Below are 23,938 nucleotides of genomic sequence, written 5' to 3'. Positions count from 1 at the left end.
CCAGCTGCGGTGCAATAGTTTCCACATATAAACACTTTCTGACAGAAGCATCATACTGACATACTGCACAAACCCTTGGCACATCTCACCTTATCTGTTCTCTGCTATTCAGAATCTTCATGGAAAAGACAGAGAAAAAGTTTTCTTTATATCCTTTGTTTTCTACATGCTGTGCCCACTTTTAACTGAGAGGAAGAGAGTGGAGGAGAAATGCATCAAAAGGTCAAGGCCAGGAGTAAAACCAGCAACTCATGCTCAGGGATTGTAGCTTCTTTATATTTGGTGCATATTAACCAAGCTAAACCAGCAGCCGAAAGGATTGGAGAATAGACAAAGAAGATCACAAGTGGCCTGCAAGCTCTTAATGCTCATCCAGCATATGCCACAATTACATCCCATCCGAACTACTGCTAAGTCAAAGGCAGCTCGTTGTTTTCAGAAGAAAAGCATTCTCTGCGAGAAAGAGAATGAAAGAAGATCACAAACTTTGGTTTGAAGTTATTCTGAGAATCACAGATTGACAGTGAAAATGTTTGAGTCATTTGGACTAGCTAAGTACCTCCCTTTAGTCATTACAGATATTCCCTCCGCAGACCTAGTCTGTTAGTTTGATTCAGTAATACTAAACCTTTTCACCGTAAAGCCAGAACCCAAATGTCAGGTGCAATTTGCATCAACAAAGCCAAACTGTGTGTCATATTTTTCCAGGCAAATAATAAGTTCAAAAGACACCACCATTCTACTAAAGTCAAGACCATCAGACAGAACCTTAGGGCCAATAATGGACCCTGACCTGCAGGTTAAGAGCCCCTGCCTGATCTGTTAAAGGAGGGCAGGCTTTACGGAAACCCACGACAATCTGTAAATCTGCACAGAGATTTACTGCTTTGTTGTTGCTACGTTACACATAAAACAGCAGCAACACTTCCCTGTCTGTGTTCCATACAGTCTGCAGCAGGCGCACCTGTCTGCCTGCCCCTTGTAAAGCTCCTCAACCATTGGATGAGGCCATCTGCACTGAGCGAATGGCTTATTTCTCTTGGAGACGGGGTGATGTAAGCATTTCCTTTAATCAAAGCTGAGACATGCCAGCAGTATTGCCCCCTCTCTCTAAACCTGAACTGACAAGGAGAGAGGGGAGAGGCTGAGCAGGACGGGGTTTAAAGAATACTTTCCTGACTTTAGTGAGCCGCAACTCCAAACCAGGATAGTTGGATTAAGTTGTTCATACAGGAGATCATTTGAGAACATTTCACCGGAAGCATCTGGATCAATACACTCAGAAAACTTTGAAGACCAGAGCTTGATAACATCAGCACTAATGAGATTATTTTATAATCCAAGAGCAGCTCATCTGTGCTCGTTTGTGCTGTAATTGTACAGGAAATGATGCAGCTGCAGAACAATGTTTCTCCTTTACAATAAACTTAATTTGTAAAGCATCTTTCATATCTAAAGGTGCTGTGTAAGGAAATAAATGCACATGTTAATGACATAAAAAACACTTCAACAAGCTGGAAAATAAAAGCCAATAAGCATATTATAATAGTTAATGAGAAGAAAATATAATGACAAAATAATTTATGAACTGGGAAACACAAGCCTAAGTAATGTAAAAAAAAAAAAATCAAAGGCACCTTTAAAAAGGTCAAAAGATAGAAATAAAAAGTTTGAATGACAAGGAAAGTTAATGTAACATAATAACTGTAACTAATAAATATAAAGATTATATATAATGCATTAGAACAAAGAAGTCCAACAGTATAGCAATGGAAAAAAGAGAGAATATTGTCAGTTATGATTAAAGGTTATAGCTCCTTTTTTTTAGAAGCATTTAGCAAACTGGCCTCCTTCATCCCTCCATGCAATGTGTCCATGATATTGACTATGCATTATGCTGGATACTGTGCCTTTATCTCCTCCCATCATGAGATGTGAAGCCAAAATACAGCCCTGATGGGTGCTAACACATTGCGCTGGTGGAGCCAAGGCGTTGTTGGACAAACGTCACATCCCTTCTGCTTACCAAACATCAAAGATCCCTCGGGTGGGTTCAGTCCACAGCAGAACAGTTTCTTGAGTCAGTTTGAAGCAGACACTCACGATTATGGAAAATTTAATGACTCTTGAGTTTGTATTCTCTCTCGTTGTTCATCCTCAACTCTTTTAATCCATTGAGAAACCCTGCAGGAGTCTGAATTAACATCAAATCACTCATTTAAACTATCCTCTCAGAAACATGAACACTGGCGCATAAATCAGGAAAATGTTCTTCTGGGACAAGATGCATGTTTTAAAAAAAAATCCTTTGATGTATATTTTAATTTTGTAGTTTGACCCATGTTCCATCCGTCCTAATGAGGAAGCCAGCATTTAAAACTAAAGAAAGGGCTCTTAAAGTTTTGGCTTCACTCAGGACACTTATTATTCTGTCCATTGTTTTAAACATTATAAGGTCCAAAACTTTTGGGCATGCATCCAAAGTCAATTTAGGCTTTTCAAACAAGGAGAGGGCCTTCAAATGACTCTAAAGGTAGCATTCAGTGCAGAGACATTGACTAATGCGCTTTCTCTTCTGGGTGAGTTTTGTATGTGCTTATACTTTTTCAGGGAGGCTTGTAAAACTTGCATTATGACTCTGACCTCTAGTAAGGGAATGAATAAACTTCTCAGCAGTTCTGACCCATGGTTGCTTTTTAGCTACATCAGTTTGATAGAAAATGATACCTTCACAGTCTTGTTTATGTGGGATTTGAAGCTTAGATCTGAATCTAAATCTGTTACTAAAAAGAACATCTTAAATCACTGCTGCTGCTGTTCCTCATCACTTTGAGAGATTTAAACTTCAGACTTCTATTTCTTATGTGGCTTTGCAGAAAATGAAAAATGTGTTTGTTCAAAGAAAGTGATTTATAGTCTGTGATTTGTGAGTTGGTCAACAATCAGTTCATTCTTTTCAGAAGCAGGAAGGAACCCAGTCACTCAGACCTGACAGCCCTAAGTTTAGCTGCGTTCCATAAACGCCAGTTTCAGATAAGAGGAATTCACCCTGTTGTTTTTCCCAGCCTGAGACCTACTTTTAAAAATCCAAGGCTGAAAGCTGGTATGTATAACCATGTGAACATGATGCTTCTATTAGTAAGACTTTAAAAACCATGTCATGGATTTGAGGAATGCCTTTATTACTGTAGATATAAACATGTCGATCTTTTATTAAACAACAGAGTTTAAAGTGATGCTGGGTCTTGGGCTCAGTTGTCTTCAGAGCTTTACTCAAATGAAACCATCAAAATGAAACACAGCAGACGAGTAGATTTTCTGTATGCTTATTTTTGCTAATTAGCACAAAGTACGACTGAGGCTGGTGGAAATGTGACTGTTTCTGCAGAGTTTGGGTCAAAAGCATAGACTGTATAAAACATAGATGTAGTCTCAGTGATGTTGCCGATTGGTTGAGTCTTAGGAGCCCAACGATGGTGGTCGCTATATTGGAAATACTGACTCAACCTAACTTTAAGTGGACCTAGTGAGAAGAAAAAACACATGGCGCCTTATACTTCATGGCAAACCGCTACAATGTGCTGACAACCTGTCAGTCAAGTCAGCCATGTCCTCAATTACGCCTTTTTATGCCTAACTCAAAGCCGCACAGATCAATAAAAAGAATGTGATTGGTTTGTGGGTGATTGGTAATGATGATTCAGACCCATAGACTGTATAAAATATGGACGTAGTATCTGTGACGTCATCCATCTGTTCTTGAGAGCTGTTTTGAAGCCAATCGACGGCGGCAGCCATATTGGAAATGGGGAACTCAACCAGGCAGAGTGTGACGTAGTGTGAACCTCCTAGCCAACAGCTATGTGTTCCCGACCAGGAGTCACGTCAGTCATGTCCTTATTTGGGCAAAAAACTCGAAATCTTAATATCTTCTGAACCGTCGCGTTAGAAAAAAATTCAACCCCCATACAGTGTGTGCCATTAGAGAGATTAGCTTCGTAGAGCCAAGCCGTTTTTTGAACCAGGCTGTAAACATGTTTATTAATGCTGCAAAGAACGTCTTTTTCCCATTCATGTCTATGTGGTTTCTGGTGTGTGAGACCGGAGGTTGTCGCTTGTTCAGACCCCAGCCGGTCAGCTGATAGGCTTTACATGTTTAGTTCTGCTGTAAATCACTATGGACTCTATCAAAGGGTCCTCTGCTTTTGGAGTGAGCCTCTAGTGGACACTTAACGGAACTGCAGCTTTGACCAGTTCCACATTAGCTTTATTTGGAGGATGGTTTTGAAACCCAAAGTGAGCCATGAAAAATACTGAAAAACAGACACCTGAAAACCCTTCAACCAGGATCTGTATTTATTTAACATTTCTCTTCACTTAGTTTAAAAATAGAAGTCCAAACGTTTCAACAACCTTTGTCGAATCATTCTAAGTTCTGTTTTCTGAAACCATGCCGTCTCCATCTGGGCAAACTCATCATACAAATCAAATTTCATCAGCGCTACTGTGGCCTGCAGTTTCAACCTGTTGAAGGAGGTATGGAGCAGAGTGTGTTAAATGGAAACAGTATTCCCACAGAGAGAGCGCCTGGCTTTAATTATCACACATTTCCACACATTAGCCCGTCTGAGATACAGGCGCTAGATCATACAAACAGCTGATTTAAATCTACATGTATGATTTATGGGGACTGATACTTCCTATGATTTATGGCGCTGTGAAAGTGTGTTGGCCCGACAGGAAATGAAACATAATTGGGAAACTGACTTCACAGTGTGCTTTCTTTTATGTTTTTCCTCCTATCACAGATTGGGATTGTTAAAGGAGACAAACAAAAGCTGTGAAGTGAGGCTTGTGTAAATTTTAACTCTACTTCTGTTGAGGAGACGTGTCATATCTTCAGCTCTGTTTTTCTCACTCAGTTTGAAAACTGTTGTGTTAGATCTCGTGCCAACATGCTTTGGCAAACCTGTAAAAAATACATTAATTTTAGCAACAATAAGCTGCGTGTTACCAGGTAACATCTGTTATTTCCTTCTTATTGAACTGTTACTCACATGTAATGCAATGAATGTTGTCTGCCCTGCCAGGCTAAAATAAGTCTTTCCTCAATGGAAAAGCTCAAATCTTACAAAGTGTTTCTGTTTCATCACTTCTCAAATATCTCATTACACTTAATACAAGCCACACTGACCTGACACATTCAGATAACATACATAGCTTATTCCAAGATTTTACAAGCCAAAAATATGGTCTTAATTGATTGTGAAAATGGCTGCCAATGCAACAAAACTTTCTTGATACATTTCTTGAAACAAGAGGTAAAATTTAGTGTAGAAGGTGAACTTTTCAAACCTTTTTTGCCATCTGAAAAGTGAGCTGTGTCCTACTCAACTCAACTTTTATAGCACCTTTCAAACATCCAAGCAGCATACATATCTAGAGAAGGAAAACAACAGAAATGGCAAAATAATAAGAGACAATCATAGATAAAATACTTAGAAATACAATCAGTACAGTACATAAAATAAGTAAGAGTCAAAACCCAAATAAAAAAATCAGTTAAAGTTAAAATGATCAGATAAATACAAGAAATAAACAGACCAATAAATAAGATAAATAAATGTTGTTAAAAAATAATAATAATAATAATAATAATCCTGGATTTTACAGCTTCATGCCAAGAGACAAATAAAGCTTGTGTAGGGCTGGTTTGACTGTAAAGACTACTCAATTGAAAATAATGAGTGAGGAGCGTATCTCTGTGTATATGTCACAACTATCAAAGTTACTGCAGGTTGAGCTCAAGTGTCCAGGATTGCAAACTCCACATTGTGAAAACAGATGGTAATAGATAGAGCTGCACAGAAAACTTGTTGTTACGGACTTTAATGAACATGATAGAAATCATCATGCACAAAAGCAGACTTTGGGTGCATCTCAAAGCTCTAAACTGCAGTCTCCTCGCTCCTCTGCCGAACCGGAAGTAGTTACTGACGCGCCATTTTAACTTGCGTCCCAAACAAGCGGAAAACTCCGGTCTCAAACGATGAAGCCAATGCGGAAGTGTTATAAACTGCAATACATCGAAAATCCGCTTGAGGCTGGCTGCAGAAACACCGGAAACCACATAGATATGAATGGGAAAAAGACGATCTTTGCAGCATTAATAAACATGTTTACAGCCTGGTTCAAAAAACAGCTTGGCCCTACAACGCTAATCTCTCTAATGGCACACACTGTAAGGGGGGTGAATTTTTTTCTAACGTGATGGTTAAGAAGATATTAAGATTATGAGTTTTGCCCAAATAAGGACATGACTGACGTGACTCCCGGTCGGGAACACACAGCCATTGGCTAAGAGACTCACACTACGTCACACTCTGCCTAGTTGAGTTCCGCATTACCAATATGGCTGCTGCCGTCGATTTGCTTCAAAACAGCTCTTAGGAACAGATGGGTGACGTCACGGATACTACGTCCATATTTTATACAGTCTATGGTCCCAAAGCTCTTAACGCTGCTGGAGGAGAGAGGAGCGAGGAGCGAGGAGACTGATCAGAGGAGGGATAATCGAGGAAACATGAGAGCAGACTTTGCGGAAGTCTTTTCTCTGATAGACACGCCCCCTTATTCGAATATCACTCACTGATTGGACGCTGCAGTGGCTCGGACTTAACCGAAACTTAACATCAGCTGAGTTTAATAACAGAGAAATGACGGACCTTAAAACAGTCATTAAGGGTGCCCTGAAACAGATCATAAACATCCGTCGGTTTCTAAACAGTCTGTATGTGATGAGCTGAGATTAAAAAGTGTTTTAAACACAAAATACTGAACGCAAAACATAAATTCAATATAACAGAGGATAGATTGTTATATCTGATTGTTTTTGTCAGATTCACTGTCTAACGAAATAGAGTAAGAGAGTCTAATATCATAGAATATATATTAATGATCAGTTATTCCTCCTGTTAGTTTCCCCGTTTGTTCTCGTTTTCTTCATGAAGAGAAGTCTGACAGTAAAGTTTGTCTGTTAGTAAAAACACTTGTTATATTTCCTGTCAGGTTAATAAAGTTTCCTATGAGGCTGATCATGAATGAGCATGGGGTTTGAAAAGAGTTGCATGGTTTCTATTTTCCCTTGAAGTAATAAATAATTTAATAATGAGGCATTTTACCGGTGAATCGATCTGTGATGCTTCAGGACAGAATAAACAGAGAGCTGATTCTCTTCATGTGCAGGGGTTTGTTAAACAGGTAAACACAGAGACAGAGCTCTGTTACTGTTTATATTGATCAGAGTTATTACAGTGAACATGTGTGCAGACACAAACAGCTGTTGAAGCTGTCATTACCAAACCGACATCGCTTCACGTGACGCTCCAGAGGAGAGGACGTCTCATTTCTCTAAAGACAAATCTCCGCTCTCCTCTCTCCTCTGGTTTCATTTCCTCGCATCTCTGGTGGGCAGGACTAAGACGCCAGGAAGAGACGCGAGGAAACAACGCGAGGATGGACGTTTAGAGCTTTGAGATGCACCTTTTGTCTTTCATTCTAGTGCAACAAATGCTCAGGATTTCACATTCTTTCAAGAAGCTTAAGAAGAATATTTTGTATTTTTGATCATGCAAAGAAGACATTAGTACGGACTGTTTGTAATGGAAAATGAAAAGGAGTGATGATTTGTTTGGGATTTGCTGACCCATCCATTAACCCTGATCTCTGTTCTGCACAGATTTCGACAGCGTTACTCACTTTGCCCCTGATGGATGGAAGTCATGATTCTTACTGCTGCTTGTTTGCTGAAATGTCTGAAGCCACAAGTAAACCCATGATTTAAAGCAGCATCCAGCCTTTTCATCCCAAAGTTGAACAATTGTGCTTTTGAGTTATCATCTTGTTCTCTTTGAATTTTGAGGAGTGTTTATTTAAGCCATAGTTGTTGCTCAGCTGGGGAACATCCTTCATGTTTGAGCAGCTAAAACCAGATTTCACTAAATTGGATGAAAACAGAATAACGGCCATAAAGAGTTAAAAAAACCCAAGTCATTGTTTCAACCAACGATTTAAGGGGCAATAAATGATTCAGCTAAAGCAGTGTTCTTCTTGAAATGGATGTTTTTGTAATGGACTCCTTCTTTTATTATTTTATATTCAGCTCCTCTGGCTCTGAGCCACGGCCGTCCCCACCTGGCCTTTGGCCCACAGAGCCCATAATCACATTACATTGTAGTGAACTCTGCGGTTCTCCTTCTCGAGCCCAGAAATCTGTAATAAAGCAGAAACATGGATTGTTTACAGGTTTCAGGTTTCCTTGTCGCTGTTTGTGGCCGGGAGTTGTGGCAAAGTGTCAGGCCGAATCCAAGTGAACAGGATCAAGAGCCCAGTTGAAGAGGGCTATTGTGTTTCGCTGCTCAGACGTAATCAGAAACATATGCCCTCCATCCTCAGCGCTGAAAAGGCAGGCTTGTTTAACAGCGCTTTACTTCATTGAATACAACTTTAATAGTCGCCCTTATTACACGATTTAACAATGATGTTTCGGGTAGGCTTGCAAAAGCATTTCTGTGTGTGTTAGTGTGTGTCCCATGAGAAGACTACACACACCCTGAAGGCTTGTGTTCCCGCTGAGAACTTCAGATTTGAACACACTTTGTCCCAGGTTAGTGTTCCGCATCTCCGTCACACACTCTACCTCTAACTCTGTGAAGTGCTGCCTTTTGATTATCACATATTTTCTAGGTATGAACAATATGGGTTTGTTTGAGCCACTACCAATAATTGATAATGATCTGTTCCTGATGGCTGATACCGATAAGGTTACTTAAATTGATTTTTAATTTTGTAGCTCAAAATACAAGTTGTGTTAGATTTGGCCAGCCTGAGGGTACAAAAGGCTAAGATTTAGTAAACAAAGATGCACGCATATCATATAAATCTCTATTTTTAACAAAGTTGCCACCTTCGGCCGCAAGAATTGAAGCCAATGCGGAAGTGTTCAAAACTGCGGTTTCTCAGGTGTTTGCTGGAGGCTGGCTCCGGAAGTACCGGAAACCACATACACACCAATTCAAACAGCCGATCTTTACAGCAGAAATAAACACGTTTACAGCCTGGTTAAAAAAAACGAGAGTCGTCTGGGATAGATCATTTCTCGAACAGCACACACTGTACGGGGGGTGAATTTTTTCATAACGCGGCAATTTCGACTTGGCTAGGAGGCTCAAAGCCCACCTCTTTACCTCACACTAGCTCGACAGAAGTTAGGTTGTTTTCAGCATTTCCAATATTGGCTTCAGGTACAGATGTGACGTTACGGATAATACGTCCATTATTTATACAGTCTGTTTTTAACACAAAAAAAGATCAAAAAACATATGGCATCAAGGTTGTTGTATTATTACAGAGCTGGTTGTGTTATGATAGGACATAGTTCCTTAAAAATGTGACATATTGTCGGTTAAATGAGAGATAATGTTTAGTGAATTGGTTGTTTGTAAATCAGAATCCCAAAAAGGGAACTTAAGACATAAACAAGTTCTCACAGAATATTGACTTAAAGGTTTTTCATTCTTGGGGGGTTTGTAGACATGCCAGGGAAACATATTTCAGGTAGAGAACCATTAAAAAGTTGATTTTGCATGATATGTCACCTTTAAGGAGGATTTAATTGATTTAATAATACACTATTTATATGGAAAAAGCTCTCCTTCTTATCTTTGACATTAACTCACCTTTAAACATAAATGAGGAAAATGTCTCATCTTTGAACATTGTTGCTGTTATCTCTACCTCTCCTGGTTTCAGTGACTTTGTAGAGATCAGCAGTTTAGAGATGCTCTCTCCAGCTCTGCTGGCTTTGCCTGGATTCCAGGACAGGATGTTGCTCCACATCTCAGAGATGGTTGGGGTCCAGTAGCTCCTCAGGCTGCCCTCACATCTGTGCCCACTAATTGTCATTATTTCCCCACTCTCAAGACCAGCCTGAGACCACGCTAACGTTTTTACCACAGATTTAACAGGCAGAGGGAGAATGTGACAGACTACTTTCTGTGGAGTGATTTGATAGGAAGTCAGGGTGTTCCTGGTGCTGCTTTTTCTGTCTAAAATGAATCACAGCTGTTGGCTTTGATACATCGGAGCATCCTATTCTGTGGATTGATTTGATATGTCAGGTGTGATCAGGTTGTCTCTTGTGTCGCTTTTGCTGTTGGGAATTAATCACTGTTGTTGGGGATTTGACTAATCAGAATCAAGTATTTAATACAGCCTGGCATAAAATATGTTAAATGCTCTATACTCGCTCTACCTCAAGCATTATATTCATACAGCAAGGTTCATAGAGACCATTATATATATACTGTATACATATATTTACATTCTCACTCTCCCTCTGAGTTCTGGAAGTATGTTTCAATTGCTTGTCATGTAATACATGCAGCAGATAAGATGCTTAGCGGTGTTGTGATCCGATAGTGACCACAGTCTCAGATTTATCCGTCCACTGAGAGCCTTGAATCCTTCCTGCCCTGCTGTGTTTTTCACCACATCTCTCTTTTTTCACTGAGTTTTATTGCTATCAGATTTGGCTTGGCTGAGCTGACCGGTGTTTAACTTTAAAGTAAATGCGGTCATGGTTCCTCTTGACAGATGTTTGGGAGGAATTTTATCATGTGGCCACGCCAATAGCTGCTAAAATAGTGAGGTTTTATCTGGCAGGGTGTGTGTGTGACACCTACATCTACAGCTGTGCGTGTCTTTCCCCTTCATACATGTGGGTGTGTGGACTTGTATGTCTCTGTGTGGAGGGAAGGGTTAACAGTTTGTTTGTTTATCATCTGTGATCTCAAATCAATTTGTGTGTGTGTGTGATTTCTCTTGAAAAGTGTGGATTTATCCAGCACACAGACCAGTTTCAGTCCTGACGTACGGTCCGGAAGGGGGATATTTTTTCTCCAGAGTTCAACATCTCCAAGCTTTGGCAGAGAAGCAACAGAGTACATTTCAGTCCAGGTTTAACCTCCAACTTTTTATCATGAGTTAGTGCTGCGTGTTGCTTCACCCTCCTCCTCCTCTTCCTCCTCCATGAATCGCTCGAAAAAAGCCACAATTTCAGTTCTGCTGTGCAAACATAGCTCTCTTTTCAGTACAGACCCCGGCCTGGAAAGCATTTAATGGAGGCGTACATGTTTCATGTAAGGACACAGTGGGTCTATTCATTTCTATTCACTTGTTGAGTGTAAGAGCAGAAGCACAGCACAGTGTGTAGACGAAGAGACTTGTTTATGTGGAAGTGTCAACAGCTGCAAATTGATTCTTCTGCCTTGTGTGTCTGCTCGGTGAACATTAAATACATCAAACATATGTGTGTGCCTTTATATTATTTTTTTTATTTTTTTAACCCACCTGTTTAAATGGTAAGATAAGCATAATCAGGGGTGTTGCTGCTCTGAGTGACAGGTGGGTGCTGTCAGGTATTACTAAAGTATCACTTCAGCAAGTCCAGTCGCAGAACTTACCTCGATCCCTTATCATAGAGTTGGTGGCTTTTCTCAAATCACTCATGCAATATTGGAAAATATGACGCTTTTTTGGATTATTGCATTCAACAGACATGACATTCTTTGACTGCCACACACTGAAATGACTTTACTGTAAACATTTCACTCTAGGCTTAATTGGTTGTTACAATGCATATGTTATACCCATAGACTGTATAAATAATAAATGTAGTATCCGTGCATCACCCATCTGTTTCTGAACAGCATTTTGAAGCCAATTGGCGGGAAACATATTGGAAATGCTGAAGTCAACCTAACTTCTGTCGCGGTAAAGAGGCAGGCTTTGAGCCTCCTAGCAAATAGCTACAATGTTCCCCGCCTTTCAATCAAGTCAGCTGTGCCTCTTGTAATGGAAAACTCTTAATCTTGATATTTTCGTAAATGCCGCATTAGAAAAAAATTCACCCCCATACAGTGTGTACTGAAAGAGAAATGAGCTATTCAGACTACACTCGTCTTTTGTACCAGGCTGTAAACATGTTTATTTCTGCTGTAAAGATCGGCTTCTTTGAATTGGTGTGTATGTGGTTTCCGTACTTCCGGAGCCAGCCTCAAGTGGACGCTTGATGAACTGCAGTTTTGAACACTTACGCTTTGGCTTCAATTCAACTGGACCCAAAATGCAAACCACAGATGAGAGTTAAAGGTTGTGACAGAGAGATTTATTATGAACAGACTGATGAATGGAGTAGAACTAAGCCCAGAGGGTGGACAGTGGAGGCGTGGATGAAAGTGATAAAACTGGCTGAGTAGAGGCGGTTGAGAGGCGTTGGATGTGGCTGAGGCTAGGCAACAAATGGTGAAGCATTGAGGCTCAGTGGAGGGAGGCACTGGAGACAAAGGAACAAAATGTTAGGCACAGGAAAAAGTTAGAAGTAGCACAAAATGGACAATAAAATCAATGTTCAGGAGCCGACTATACTACTAGATAAATGATAACAATCTGGCAGCAAGTGGGGAGAAGACTGGAGCTTATTTGAGGCAGCTAATCAAGAGTAGATGGATCACAGGTGAGTGGAGAGCCCAAGCTAGCTCACGATAGCATCTTGGCAAGAATATTCATCTTTGCTTGGTTATTGAGGACCTATCTCTCATTGGCTGCTGTGGTCAGTCTCAGAAAAATATTGATGTATATAATCATCTAGATTTTGTAATGTTAAAAATGAAACATTTTATGATCAGGAAGGCTCAGATGAATCTGTGAGACATTCAAAAGTTTGAGATTGGATCTGTGCTCAACATCAGTACAAACCAGAGTCATCCTCAAGTTCTTTTTTAACTACTTCTTCAGAGTAAGAGGAGGAAAGTATATGATGATCTCTCTTTCCACCTCTTCCCCTTTTCAATTTAAACCAATAAGTAAACTTCAAACATCAATCACTGAAGGACAGAGTGACTCTCCCTCACTCTCACCCTCTCATTCAGGATTTCATGACCACACACAGAGCATGATAGATACTGGAGCAACACACCCACATACCCACACACACACACACACACACACACACACACACACACACACACACAATCATACACACTCACACATCTAGCAGGGACGCCCCTCTCTGTGAACCATTATCATTACCAGGTGTTGAAAAGAAGAGATATCATTGCTGGTGATTCATCAATCATCGCACTCCCCTCATACACACCTCCTGCTGCCAGAAGTCCTTTTTTTAAGCAAAGAAAAAAGATGTAAAACATTTTGACCACCTGTGCGCTTTGGCTCAAAACAGCACCAAGTCATTTTTCACTTTTACAAAATGTCAGGACAAAGATAAATAAAAGTCTGTACGTTTTATCACATCCAGAGAGGGACATGCAGCACAGGGTTACAGTGTTTCTATACATTTAGAGTCAACGGTTCAGTTTCAAACTCAAGAATGTATGCCTAAATGTTATGATATACTGCGGACATACTATGTGTGAATGTTCCAGAAACAAGCTGGACTGGTGACTTCTTTTTCAAATATGAGCATTGATGTCCGAATAGTAACAAAACATAGTTACGTCATCTAAAACCACCAACAGATTTATACAGAAAAATAAGTTCATGATCCTGGATCTGTTGACTGAAGTGAGGATGCAGCTTGAAGCAGGTACATGAAATGACCACGTTGAGGATACTCTTTAGTTCTGGGTAGGAAGAAACGGACCATGACATTAAATACCAATCTGAGATCAAACTGCTTGTAGTCCTCAGCCGAAACAATGATGCGCCTCCTCATAATAGCCAAATTCCACCAGATCTGATAGGTTTCTATTCTAGTCAAAGTGCCAACTTCCACTGGATCCGCTCTGTTGCATTCCGGTTGCATCTCTAATCCGGCAGGTTGGAGACTTCCGAATCAGATACGCAAGACTTCTATTTTTGCCGGATCTCGAAGCACGATGCATCGATCTCAACAGAGCAGATGGAGCAGGACAGGAAGTCAGGCACCAAAACAAAATGAAAACATCCGGTGAATTTTCAGAATAAAACACTCTGTGTTATCACCAGATTGTATTTCACTTAACTACAACAACAAACAGTCATGATGAGCGGAGTCAGGCCTGGAAGTCCAATGTAAGAAAGACAAGGTGCAATTTTCTGCACTTCATTGATCATTTAAATCTCCAGACACGCAACAAGATCAGTCAGACTTTAATGTTCAACAATCAAATGTGTTTACTCTCTGGAGTGAGACAGCACTCCTCTTTATAAATCCTCACCTGATAGGGACTGGAATTTTCTTTGGGGACTCAGACTTAAACACTTGTTACAGGAGACTCAGACCCGATGTTTGGTGACTCAACTACAACCCAGGTCTGCTTAACAACAACAGAACCTGCTGGGGGCCAATGCGGCATAATGAAGCAAGACTTCTTTTAACAGTATCAAATGATGTACCTTTAAGTGATAACAGAAGCTGATTCATTGAGGGAGTCTAGACCAACTTGGCTGTTTGCATGTGAAACATCTCACCAGACATTCAGCCTGAGAGGCTTCAGAGATAGTCAGGGCAGCAGGATAAACCTAAAGCAGCTCTTTTTAATGTTTTTCTTTCCAGTAGGTTTTAAATGCTTCTCTATTTATTTTGATAAATAACCATGCCATGCAATCAGATGAGGGGCAGCCCAACTGCTTCAAATATCACAGAAATAAAAACTAACAACCACACAAAGTACTTCCTTGGTGACAACCTCAGTGCTGCGCTCTTCCTGCTGTGGCGTCACTTCACTTTCCAAAGACAGCCTGTTAATCAGTCAGTGGGCTGTAAATCAACATTCAATTCGGAAACACGGAGAAGCAGAGCAGACATTTATTTATATGAAAATGTTACAGATGATTTCTTGTACCACTTCACCCCCGTGTCCATCTGCCACGCTACGCTCCACTGGTCTATTTATCACAGTCAGCAGAGAGAGGAAAAGGAAGAACAAGACCGGCCCAGACTGCACAGTGTCCAAGTATCACACACACAGACACAAGCTGTTTTCATTCAGAAAGTTAGCATGTGGAGCCCCCTCCTTGAGTCCGAGGGCAGGGAGAAAACACGGGTGGTGTGAATTCTCTAACAGTCTCCAGTGGGAGAATTTGGCCGACACTCTTCTCCATCAAGGCATTCCAAGAGAGACAGATAATTCGACTGTTTCCTCTTATTTGCATCCTGAACAACCACACTGCAGCTCCCCGTGTGTGTATTGAGTTCAGAGCACAAACTTCAGAAACAGAAGGTGTGCATGTGCAGGAGTAAGTATGCAGCGCTGAAACAAGTAGTCAACTCCTTTACTTAAGTCAAAGTACTAACACACTGAAAATACTCTACCGTAAAGTCCGACATTCAAACCTACCGAGAACGTTTTTAACATACCATGTACCATACACTAATGCCTCAATTTGGACGCTGACTCAAGCATTGACTGGATTCAGACCCTGAAAGATTGAGAGGAGATCTTGTATGTATCTATTGACAAAGACTGTTCGGTTTCAGTTCATTTTTAATTTTATTTAAGGCCCTAATACTTTATTCAGTTGAAGCCAGTGCTGATATGTGTGTTCACCTGCATGTGTCCTTGTGTGCTGTCTTGTCCAGCAACAGTTCCTGCCAGGATGCCTGAAGAGGTGCCACAAATCGTTCATTTTACTATTCAAAAATTTTAAGAAATTGCAAGCAAGATGCAACGTGTTTGGAATGAACTACAACTCTTGCAGATATCTGTCCAGAATGCATCCCGAAAAGCGGTGAGATGTTAAGTTTGCCCACTTTGACTGTTGATTACATTACTGCTAGCAAACTGACGGTTATGTTAGCGGCTAAAGTGACTCAACCACTGGGTCCAAATAAAATTCAGAGTATTTTCGGTTGTTTCCGCCCCGTCAAAAGTTTGGGAAATTACCAAATTAACTCATTTGTACCGTCCTACTGTTTTGGCATCATTCTGTTGAGGTACCAAGCATACCTATCCAACCCTTAAGGGTGGAGCTAGACGCTCTACAATCTGTTGATTGAGACAGAGGAAGTGGAAGGAGAAATCTTACAGGATTATATCTCTCTTAACCCAATGTTTTTAATATACCCTGGTCTTATATGGTAACAATTTTGTCTAAAACACCAGCTGAGCTGCAAGATGGAGCTGCGAGATGGATGTAAAAGGAAAGGGAGATTGCACAAGAAAAAATATGTCTGGGGTGCTGTTGGCCTTGCTGTCTAAGCGCACCTCATACAAAGAGGCTGTATAAGAGGCTGTATTCCTCGTTGCAGGCTCGACTCCTGGCCTCTACCATTTGCTGCATCTCTTCCCCCACTCTCTATTCCCCACATTCCCCATTCCCTGTCTCTCTCTCCAGCTTTCCTATCAATAAAGGCAAAAATGCCCAAAAACACAACTTAAAAAAAAAAAAAATGTCCCAGAACCTAATGTCATATAATTAATATATCTTACTTGTAGTCAAAAAAAACTTATTTCCAAAGAAAGCTCAGCGCAGGCTCTAACAGAAAGCTTTGCAAGTTAAATCTTTTAACTGTCCTGGACAAACTTCAGATTAAAGCAGCATGTCAATACACAGGGAGTTTCTTCGTCAGTCAGTAGTCTACAAGTACTTTTTTTTTTCTAATTGTCTACAGCAGAGAATCCAGTGAAATATACCTTTCACAGCTGTGAGAAAACTCAGGGACTCTTTTTTTTTAAATAAGAAACAATTATTTACACATGAACAAGACAAACTCAAGAGGTTACTACTGTATACTGCTTTGTCCACAGGGGTAGCCAACAAAAGTTTAAAGCTTACCTTTAAAAAAGACATTTAAATATTTGCTACATGTGTATATTAAACATTATACCACTCTAGATGGTAAATAAACTATCTAAACTACACTATATACTCTAGTGCCATTTATTCTTCAGGAATGCACCACCTTCTCTAGTCACATTATACAGAACAACATATCAATAAGTCTACATGATTTCAGATTTGTGACAAAACATTTTTTAGCAAATCAGGAAGGAGCTTATTTAATTTGAGAGCGAGCATAATTTTCACTACTGGCTAAAACAAGTTGAATCCTTTAGTTTATTACAAACATTCTCTGTCTGGATGGGTCTGGATTCCTACAGACAAGAAAGCAATAAACTCAAGTTCAGGCACCAAAGCTTTATCTGCAAACATTGAAAACAAAATTGTGAGGAGGATGAGGAGATCGGTTCCATCCTTAAGGTTTGTGTGTGTGTGTGTGTGTGTGTGTGTGTGTGCGTGTGTGTGTGTATGTGTGTGTGTGTGTGTGTGTGTGTGTGTGTGTGTGCAGTAAAGCAAGTTAAGGTAATAGCAGGGAAATTCAGTGCTCCCCGTCAACGCAAGATTGAGGAAGATGATTCAGATTCTTCTTTAAATCTGGAATTCCCATCTCTGTGAAGCAAGGAGGGTTTGTGTGTGTGTGTGTGTGTGTGTGTGTGTGAAAGAGAGAGGGAGAGAATAAAAAAGAGCTTACAGTTATGATGGTTCAACTGTGTACTATATTTCTTCAGTGCATCCCCTCCTGCTTTTCTTTGCGTGTATCTCACATCCAGTTAATTTTGCGTAGTTGCTGAGGTATTTCTGTGCATAACATTATCTGTGAGTGTGTTTGTGTGTGTGTGTCTGAGTGTGTGTGTCTTATTGTCTGGCCGTGTGTCTGTGCATGTGGGAGAGAGGGTTATTTAAGCAGCATTACTCTGCTCATGAGCTGCCAAGTACATGTCGCCTCGACGCCGCCTTCCTTCTTCGTCTCCTCTTCCTCAATGTGGTCAGCACCTGCAGGAACAGTGCAGACAAACACTTACACACACAAACGCACACAAAACTTAAAGATGCCAAAGAAACAAGCTCTCATGTGTTGTCTGCACCAGATACAATGAGCCTACACTTAAGAGGGCTTTTGTTTTACTCTTTACGCTGTAAGACTCCACGCCACAAAGCCCGCCAACTGAGAACACATTCTTAAAACTCTTTTCAGTCTTTATGTTTTATCAGGAATGTGCAGTCAATATATTTTGAGCCATTACAAATAACCAATGTTTTTACCTTGGAAAAATCCCACTGGACTTAGAAGTCCATCGGTGCAATCTCAAACTTCTGTTTCCGACCTTGTTGTGGATCAGACTGTGAATGTGTGTAGAGATCATAGACTGTATAATTAATGGACATAGTATCCGTGACGTCTTTCATCTCTTCCTGAAGCCAATTGTTGGCGGGAGCCATATTGGAAATGCTGAACTCAACCTAAAATCTGTTGAGCTAGTGTGAGGTAAAGAGGTGGGCTTTGAGCCTTCTCGCCAACAGCTACAGTGTTCTGCCTGTCAATGAAGTCAGCTGTGCCTCTCATAATGGAAAACTCGTAATCTTAATATCTTCGAAACAGTTGCATTATGAAAAAATTCACCCCCAGTACAGTGTGTGCCGATAGAGATATTAGCTATTCAGACTAAAATCATTGTTTGAACCAGGCTGTAAACATGTTGATTTATGTTGTATAGATTGTCTTTTTTGAATGGGTGTGTAAGTGGTTTCCGGTACTCCCGGATCCAGCCTCAAGTGGACACTCAAGAAACTGCAGGTTTTTTTTGTTTTTTTTAATTATATTTTTCTGGGCTTTTACACCTATATTTTATAGAGGAGAGGACAGTGGTTAGTGTAGGAAACTGAGAGAGAGTGAGGGGATGACATGCGGGAAAGAGGCTGCAGGCTGAATTTGAACCCAGGCCACCAGCTAGGCGTGCAACTTTACCATTAGGCTAACCCGAAACTGCCTTTTTAACACTTCTGCATTGGCTTCAATTCTTGTGGCTGGAGGTTGCTGCTTGGTTGTGCCCCGGCATCAGCCAAAAATGGAAGTCTCCTTTATCTGCCTTCTGGGCTTCGGCCTGCTGTTTCTGAAACCGAGCCAAAATGCAACAGAGTGGAGCCAGCGGAAGTTAACACACTGACTACAATTGAAACTTATGAGCTCCCATGCTGGAGCCGGTGTCTGGTGGAATTTAGCCGTTTGTTTAGCCGATTAGATATATACAGGCTGGTTTGGCTTGCCTCTAGTCAACAAAAAACTATATGCTCTGAACACAGGACTGCAGCTTATAATGACTTTGCCATGAGTAGGAATAGTACATTAACATTCAACCTCAGCCTTTAGACCACATTTACTCTTTATATCTTCCAGGTTTTCTGTCTTATAGCTCGTTAAACCTCAGAAAGCTGACGGTTTTAGTCTCCTCCTGTCAAATATTCCATGAATGCAGAGCGAAGCCGCAGTGAACATGGACACCCTCACAGCTGGACCTCCTCAGCAGGATAACGCACAATTAAACACACAAACACAGACTGCACACACCCACACAGAGTCAGCTGTGAACAAAATCTGACCATCTCTCTCCCACTCTAATCCTTTTCATAAACACGGTTACTCCAACGTTAAACCGCACTGAGCTGGCACGCTGCGATAAACGCAATAAAACAACAGAAATAGTAAAATAAATATCGCCACAGGGTGGCCCGAAAATATTATGAGAGGCTGGTTTAACTGACAACGGAGAGGGAAGGTGCGTGAGTGTGTCCTATAACCTCACATCAGTTATTTTTAATGTTTATATCCACTGGAGGTATTATGGAGGTATACTGGTTTCATATTATTTCGTCTTTGTATCTTTGAATGTCTTTTTTCACAATCAACCGTTATTTGTACACAGCTGTGTAGAATACTTTGGGTAGTTCTGCTGGTGCAACAGATTTGTGTGCAGCAGAGGTTAATGAGATCTGGAAATATTAATATCAGTAAATACTTTGACCTGTTGATGGTGTTGTGCTGAAAGTCAGATGATCTAATTTTAATTTAATTTTATCCACTGAGGGTTTCAAATGAAAAATTGTTAAGATATTTCCAGCATTTACATTGAGCTTTACTTTTGTGTGAAGCCTAAAAACTAGAGTATTACCAGCATCAGAAGTACCAGATTTCCCAGAATGTAGAGCCTTTTTCTGGTCATAGATGAGCATATTGGCAGAAAACAGGTGACACACAGTAAAGGTTTTGAGCTCATACGACTGATGTACGTGACACGCAGCATAACCTGCTGAGTCACAAGGACACTTCTCATCATGGTAAGAGAACCACTGAGCAATAGACAAGCTCAAACAAGAAAGGTACGTGAAGATGGATTTCCACTGGTTGCGTTTTTGGTTGTCTCTGCTCCACTGTGTTTTTTCTCCATGCTACCCATAGACTGTAAATAAAAATGGACAGCGTTGCTCCGCCTCTACCCGTTGTATGGTTCTGAAGAAAAAAAAAACCCGCTCCTCGGCGCAGCCATTGTGCAACCAGAGTCTGCTAAGCCACAGAATTTCTGTGGTTGCCACGGTAATTTCTGTGTCGGCATGGTAACGAGCTCCGCCCTACAGCGCAGCGTCCGAGATCCTTTGAAGTTTTCCCTCTATGGCGGCTGTCAATCAAAGCAAACCCGGAAGTAAAACCCAGTTTGTTAACTTCTTCTAACTAACAAAAAAGAAACTTTTCAGAAAAAAGAGGCCTTGAACACAAAACAGTCAAATAATAACTACATATCACCACAGCATACGGATGTGAGAATCATTCGTACCACGTGTATTTATTTTTAAAGTTTGACTGCAGTCCCATTCAAATGAATGGGGGAGACTGAGTTTTTGACCTATACTGCAGCCAGCCACCAGGGGGCAGACGCTTTGCTGGAAGCTTCACTTCCAGCCAAGCGAGATGTACCCCTGGTGCTCCCTCGTCCATCAGCACACAAAAGTTGCATTTTCTGCACAGGGAAGCTACACCAGACAGCTGGAGTCATGAGACCAAGGATCTTCTGCAGTTTATGCGGAATGGGTGGTTTTCCACCTACATGAAGAACATCTTCGCATCCATGTTGTCGTCAGTGGCCTCTGATGTAGTTCAGTTTAATAAATCTGGAGGGTTTTATTTCGAAATTAACCCAATGTTTCAATGTTGTTCAATATCGTCTGACTTCCTCGCGTGTTTTTTTTCTGTGCTCCTGCATCTAGCAAAAACACAGGTCTTGCGTACCGGATTACCTGAGCTGAGGGGGAGTGGAGCTGGTGAGAGCGAAGGCGGACTTAACACGGATCTAGTGGAAGTTCCCCTTGAGTTTCTATAGTTAGCCTACTTAGACTGTTTGATCCATAGACTGTATAAATAATGGACGTAGTATCAGTCAGTTGGAGCTATATTGGAAATGGTAAAATCAACCTAACTGCTGTTGACTGAGCGTGACGTAAAGAGGTGGGCTTTGAGCCTCCTAGCCAACAGCTAGCGTTTCTGCTTGACCATCAAGTCAGCTTGCCTCTCATAATGGAAAACTCGTAATCTTAATATCTTTGAAAGGCCGCGTTTCGAAAAAATTCACCCCACCATACAGTGTGTGCTGATAGAGAAATGAGCTATCCAGACTACACTTTTTTTTGTACCAGGCTGTAAACATGTTTATTTCTGCTGTAAAGATCAGCTTTTTTAAATATGTGTGTATGTGGTTTCTGGTACTTCTGGAGCCAGCCGCAAGCAGACAGCTGAGAAACTGCAGTTTTCAACACTTTTGCATTGGCTTCAATTCTCACGGCCGGAGGTTGCTGCTTGGTTTGATTACATCACTAACAGCAAGCAAGCTAATGGTAATGTTAGCAGACAAAGTGAACTTAACCAACAAGTCAAAGATGTTTGGTCAGTTAACACTTGTTAATAGTGGGTGGGTTGCAGGTACTTTTAAGTTGATTAGAAATCTGCCGTGATCTCACCAATGCAGAGTCGTTGTTTGAAACACCTCACTAAGAGAAACGTGGTGCACATTTATGCATGACACAGCACTGTAATTTTATTACTTAAATCTACACACCATCAGGATCAGTCTGAACCTGGACTGACTGACTTTTTGGATGTGCAGAAAACAAATTTTATTCATCATTAGAACCTGAAAGTTAGGAGTCAAACAGCGCTCCTCCTTCTAATAAATAATTTTTTAAATGAGGACTTGACTTTGACCTGGACTCAGGTAATAGTGACTGGACACAGACTCTTCTTCGGTGACTCAGACTATTTAAACCAGAGGACTTGAGACTCAACACACTTCCGTCAGGAGTGTGGTGGCAGAAAACAGGTGACACGCAGAAAAGATTTCGAGCTCAGACAACTGACGTACGTGACACGCACCATAACCTGCTGAGTCACAGGGACACTCCTCATCATGGTCTTATTTTTAGGTGGATAATTATACGTGTAATTTTCACGTGTACTGTATGCTCAGTCTTCTCAGACCATCTGGAGTGTGGGCAGAGGTGTCACAGTCCTGCATTTAACCACAGTTTATTTCAGACCTTTCCTTGTTTAAGCAGGGCGCTGAAGCGTGCAGACAGATCAAAAAACCATGTCCAATATCCTGAGGTTTCTATGTATATACAGGTCAGAGCTAGGATTAGACTGCTTCCTATGCACACATAACTTTGATGCTGCTCAACCACAAACTGCCTTTGATTGGAGTTCTTACCTTTAATCCCCCAAAAAACAAAATCCGAAACCTGTAAACACCAAGACCAATACAACGAGAGATGCCACACTGTTTTTATGATAAATATATTTCTGTGAGGTTTCTTTTAGACATGATCATAAACAATCTACCCAGACCTGTTCAGCTAGGCTTGTGTCCAGACTCAAGATATGATGCTTTCTAATTATTTGATCACCCCCAAGAGGCTCAATACACATCAGCCTGGTGTGTCTGCAATACAACAATTATTACTGAGTTAGGCACAATGAACTTCAAGTGTTACCCATATAAAAGGCCTTATTTGATTGATCAAAATGCAGGGTCTAAAGCGCATAGCACGAATCAAATCAGGGCATGTCCGAACCATACACTTTATGATAAAGTGAGTGGTACCCACCTGTTTCTGAAGCCTATCATCAGCGAATGCCGAATTGGAAATGCAGACTCAACCTAACCTCGGTTGATCTAGTATGATGCAAAGACGTGGAGTTGAGGCTGGCTTTTAGCCTCTTTGCTAACAGCTTCAGGGTGCCTGTAAGCCATTCCCCTTATTTAGGCAAAACTTGCAAGAGTAATATAGTCCAAAATAAAGTATAAAATAACAAGTTTAAAACAGGTCACTCCCCATACAGTGTGTGCCGATAGACAAATTGGCTATTCGTACCCAAAATCGATTTTGAACCAGGCTATAAACATGTTTATTTCTACTGTAAATATCTGCTTTTTTAAATGAGTGTCTACGTTTTTGTGGTGGCTCTGCAGCCAGCCTTCAGTGGACACATGAGGAACTGCAGTTTGTAGCACTTCCTCATGAGCTTCATTTCTTAAGATTAGAGGTTGCCGCTTGGTCTGTTCTCACTCTCTTTAAGAGCCTGATGCACCTGCAGGTAGGAATGTTACTATTTGCATGTATACATAGACATTTCTATTTAAATAGACCCTGCCTTGAGCCGGCATATTTAACCTCATTCTTTCCATAATTCCCTTTTTTGGCTTCTGGATCACATGGCTGTTATCTGTATGGTGCAAGTAGTAGATAGTTTAAAGCCTTGGTATGCATGATGGTCAGTGGCACCACAAGTCATATCAAAAATTGTAAAAATAAATGCCTCAATAATGCCCTCATTTCAATTGCAAACTAAATGTGCAACTTTGCTGCAAACATCAAAATCCAAAAGATGAGTGTAGAGGATGTTACAAATGAGCAGAAATTCGGCATTTTTTCTCACTGGAATAATTGACAGCATATTGTGGAGTGAGAGATTAAAGCTAAAGACATTCATGGAGGGAGATGGTCTGTGGCTCGTAGTTGATGTAGAAACAGCCAGTACAGCCCAAACAACTAC

At 40.8% G+C, this 23,938-nt stretch overlaps 2 long non-coding RNA genes across 3 annotated transcripts; both read right to left on the bottom strand.

Moving 5' to 3' along the window:
- Nucleotides 1-12,204: 12,204 nt before the first annotated feature.
- LOC117817390 lies at nt 12,205-13,257 on the bottom strand. Of its 2 annotated transcripts, none has more exons than XR_004632144.1 (2): nt 13,150-13,257; nt 12,205-12,394 (listed from the first exon to the last, which is right to left on the bottom strand). It is a non-coding gene; the product is annotated as an uncharacterized LOC117817390 (long non-coding RNA). The 2 variants fall into 2 exon arrangements; XR_004632143.1 differs by having other exon boundaries at nt 13,107-13,191.
- A 4,301-nt stretch (nt 13,258-17,558) lies between these two features.
- On the bottom strand, nt 17,559-23,125 carry LOC117817385. The gene is made up of 3 exons (XR_004632142.1): nt 22,990-23,125; nt 18,106-18,183; nt 17,559-17,835 (listed from the first exon to the last, which is right to left on the bottom strand). It is a non-coding gene; the product is annotated as an uncharacterized LOC117817385 (long non-coding RNA).
- Nucleotides 23,126-23,938: the final 813 nt, after the last annotated feature.

This window comes from Notolabrus celidotus, chromosome 1 (genome assembly GCF_009762535.1).
Source record: "Notolabrus celidotus isolate fNotCel1 chromosome 1, fNotCel1.pri, whole genome shotgun sequence".
Classification (NCBI taxonomy): Eukaryota; Metazoa; Chordata; class Actinopteri; order Labriformes; family Labridae; genus Notolabrus; species Notolabrus celidotus.
This window is presented reverse-complemented; position numbering and strand designations above follow the sequence as displayed.